Source organism: Gastrolobium bilobum, unplaced genomic scaffold, assembly GCF_033153095.1.
Source record: "Gastrolobium bilobum isolate Gb01-03AN ecotype WA unplaced genomic scaffold, APGP_CSIRO_Gbil_v1 utg4057, whole genome shotgun sequence".
NCBI classification, from domain to species: domain Eukaryota; kingdom Viridiplantae; phylum Streptophyta; class Magnoliopsida; order Fabales; family Fabaceae; genus Gastrolobium; species Gastrolobium bilobum.
This window is the reverse complement of record NW_026898708.1, coordinates 10,638-14,966: the sequence shown is the minus strand read 5'-3', so window position 1 is coordinate 14,966 and position 4,329 is coordinate 10,638. Positions and strand designations below refer to the sequence as shown.

The window sequence follows — 4,329 nt, the reverse complement described above, 5'->3', positions numbered from 1 at the left end:
TTGCACTATTCACTATCTTCTCCACCCTCTCTCTCTCTCTCAAACCCACGGCTCCCCCTTTTGGTATGCAAGTTTTGTTTCAAAATTTCATCTCCATCAAACACCATCAAAACACCACCAAAATCAATGTTCCACAACATCAAACTTTTAGTAAATGACATTCTAAACACGACCATGGTACTTTCAAGGCATGAAACTCGCTAGATTGGGATAAAAAGGTGACCCATTTCCACGATTTTGGTGAGGAGAGTTGATGTTCTTAGAGTTGTTTGATCCTCCATTGCTTGGGTATAGTGTGAAGGAATCCTAGGCCTTGATTGTGGGTAAGTTTCAACACATTTCATTGGTTGGATTGTTGGATTTGATTTATGAACCCTAGAGCTTGTTGTATGGATTGATATGGTTAGGGACCTCAAATTAAAAATGTGTATTAGATAAAAGGGACTTAGAATGATGTTTTATGGTGATTGAACTCATAAAAATAATTGATGAAAAGTTTGGTAACTTAGGCAAAATTTATGATGGAGATTCAAGACTTTGTAAAATGGAATGGTTGTAGGATTGTGTAATTGAGTTGTGCAGTAATTGTATGAGTTAATTAAAGGATTGTATGATGTATGGAAGTGTGAAATTGGATTGAATACCCCTAGGTATACATGCATGAAGAATTCGGCCATGTAGGGAAAATAAGGGGAAAAATGATGTAAAAATCATGTGATTGGTGTTGTGTGGTTGTGAATTGTGTTTAAAAAGGTTGTATGTTGGTTTATGCATGTGAATTGGAACTGGAACCATTGGATATGTCTAAGTGTAGAAATTAGCCTAAAGGAGGATAATTGAGAAAAATGATGTTGAATGGTAATGGAGTGAAATTAAAGATTTGGTTTGGTGTTGTGGTAGGGAGCTATTGGAACCTTGAAATAAAATTAAGAACATGGCTAGGTAATTTAGGCCATTTGGCCGAACCATGGTGTGTGTGTGGGAGTGTGGTGCTTTGTATTTTGACTTGGTTGCACAATGGTATTGATGATCCTTGTGTGGTCATTGTAGGTTGCCTCTCATGGACATGAACTTTGAACGGTGAGCTTTGTGGATTGCCTTTGGTCCAAAGGATTGTGGCATTTCTGGTTGGATTAGGCTCGGTTGTATCTTGTATTAGAGTTACCTAAAGAGGGAGCTTCAACAAGGTAATCTTTTGGTACTGGGGTTAATCCCCGTTTGTGCTCCACCATGCCCCTTGCGGGTAGTGGTTGGAGGTGTATGTTGATAATATGTTGTAACATGCTCATGCATATATGTATATATATTGGGTACATAGGATGTACCGTGTCTCTGACCAGCAGAGAATTGCCTTCGGACGTTACAGACTTCCACTGGATAGGTCTCCATGAGGGAGTTCCAGTTGACCTGGTGATGTGCCTTCAACACATGGGTAAATTCAAGCCAAAAGAGAAAGATTATGGGTTAATTCTCAGTAAAAAGGAAACGTTTATTGTTGCTTTGCTTAAATTCCAATTTCAGAATTGTTCGACTGATTTTATGCTTACTTTGTAGGAAAAGCAAACAAATCTGGAGCAAAATGAGGATTTGCCAAAGTGAAGATCCACGCTCATAGCGTGGATGTCACGCTGGTAGCGTGAAGAATCAGAGGCTTCCACGCTCACAGCGTGGATTTCACGCCATCAGCGTGAAATCATCCTACTTCTCACGCTCATAGCGTGGATAGCAAGCTGACAGCGTGGAGATTCAGAAGTAGCCACGCTCTTGGCGTGGAATTGGCGCTGAGAGTGCCAGTTTGTGAAAGTCACATTCCGTGCTTTTCAAGAGGGCAATTCTGGAAAAGGAAGAAAAGGATTATAAAAACAGGGTTTCTATGACAGAAACGTCATACTTGGACGGCATAGAAGAAGGGAAACAAGGATTGCTTCAGAAGGAGAGCTCCAGAGATAATTTCATCTTCATCTTTATTCTTCCATTCTTTCATTCCAAGTAACATTGAATATTGATTTTTTAGCCATGATTATGTTTGGCTAATACTTTTTATTGTAGTTAGGGTCACAAACCTTATGTGAACCCTTGTTACGTCAGATTGGTTTGTTTTTACTAGTTTATATAAATTTCTTTCTCTTTACCTTGTGCGAAATTTCTGTTTTCTTTTTTAGACTTGATCACTCTAATAGTTGATGATAGTTTGAGGGTTAGAACCCTAAATAGGAATATTGGGGTTCTTGATCTTGAAAGGGGGTAAAGTAACAATGCATATGCGTACTAGGAATAGACGTATGTTAATTGCATATGTTTGAATTATCGTGTTCATTGCTTAATTTTCGTGAGGGGTTACTAAGGGATTAGGATTCCAATTGAGGTTAAAAGGTTAAATTGCCAAGGGATTGGAATTTAACTAATAAATTCTCGATGATAATTATCTGAGTATTTATATGAATAAGTATTTTTAAATCAATCCAAAGTAATAAGTAGGGATCATAAGTGTGCTCTGGCTACAATTCTTTCTCTCAATTACAAAAATTCATCTTAGTTTTTTTTTTTTATTCAATACAAAAATTACAAAAACAAGCCTTTATTTCAGTTCTCAAATTTACACAGATCGACAGTAATTGTCAAAACCATTTGAACTCATTCATTCTTGAAAGGATTATTATTTGATATACGATCAAAATCCCTGTGGAGACGAACTTTACTTACTTTTATATTACTTGTGCGATCGGTATACTTGCCGGGTAGCATCAAGTTTTTGGCGATGTTGCCCGGGATTGGCGTTTCTTATATCAATTAATTTTGATATTTAAGATTGGATTTTTTTATTTTATTTTATTTTATTTTTGATTTTTCTGTGATTCTTGAACAATGCTACTAATCTCTTTTTTGAAGTTGTATGTGAGGTAAAGAACCAAAATTTCCACTTGACTTGGAGATTACAAAAACAAAGAAGAGAAACAGAAAACTTGCTCGGAAGAAGCTTGCATTCAACGAGTTGGGGAGTCTGTCTGAAAAAACACACAAGATGGCAGGGAATAATGAAGAGGACAATCCGCTCATGGACACCATTCTTACTCCATTATTCAACAGGCCTATTGCGAGTATGTTCAACCAAATGTTGCCAACAATTGGGAGCTCAAGTCTTCTCATATCAATTTGGTGGAGAGAGCCCAGTTTGGAGGAGAGGAGCGTGACGATCCTCACCGATTCATTGACAGATTCTTGAGGATCTGTGACTCAATCAAACACCCTCATATCTTAGCTGGTTGGAGAGACAGATTGCAACAAGCATTCCAACCTGGGATGATTTATCACGGAAGTTCTTTGCTCAGTTCTTCTTGATGGAGAAGTACAACCAGATGGTGAATGATATCACCAATTTCACTCAATCTGAGGGTGAATCGATGTGTGAAGCATGGAACCGGTTCAAGGATCTGATGAGAAGATGTCCTCAGTATAACTTAACTGCTGGTGATCAGGTTAGAATCTTCTTCAATGGTTGCAAACCTGAGATTCGGATGGTGTTGAATGGTGCAGCAGGAGGCACTATTAAAACTCTGAGAGCAAATGAGACTCTTGAGTTGATTGAGAGAATGGCTGCTAACGAAAACCAAGTGCTGTCATCCAAGCCTAAGAGAGGTATCCTTCAACTGGAAGGTAATGATGCAGTGCTGGCTGAAAACAGTTTGCTATCTCAGCAGGTAGCAAACTTGACTTCAAGGCTTGATAAGATGCAACTAGCTGGTGTTCAGACAAAAACTGCTGCAGTGGTTTGTGAGTACTGCCAGGACAATCATGAATCTAATGAATGTCCTACCTTGATGGCTTCTGATCCTCCTCAACAGGTTCATGTGAATGACGTCTGGTATGATCAGAGACCTCAGCCACAAAACATCCCGAGGACTCAGAATTATCCTTCTGGAGGCAATAATTTCCAGAGGAGAGTACAAGGAACTGGACTTAATTTCAAGTCTAATAATTATTTGCAGCCTCCACCAATTTCAGCTAAGGAACCTTCTGATTTGGAGAAGCTAGTGGAACAAATGGCCCAACATTCTAATGCTTTTATGGAAGAGACTCGGGCAAATACCAAGAATACACAGACTTCTATCAGAAACTTGGAGAATCAAATTGGTCAACTGGCCAAACAAATGGCTGACAGAACTCCAGGTACCTTCCCTAGCAATACAGTTACTAATCCCAAGGAGGATTGTATGGCTGTCACAACTAGAAGTGGTAAAGTGGTAGCAGCTCCAGAAAAGCCGAGCAAAAATGTGGAAGCTGATGAAAAGCTTACGGAGGTTAAAGCTAAAGAACTTTATATAAATGAGT

At 38.8% G+C, this 4,329-nt stretch overlaps 1 non-coding gene across 1 annotated transcript; it reads right to left on the bottom strand.

Moving 5' to 3' along the window:
* Positions 1-3,354: 3,354 nt before the first annotated feature.
* Positions 3,355-3,460, bottom strand: LOC133318567 (small nucleolar RNA R71). The gene has a single exon (XR_009752484.1). It is a non-coding gene; the product is annotated as a small nucleolar RNA R71 (small nucleolar RNA).
* Positions 3,461-4,329: the final 869 nt, after the last annotated feature.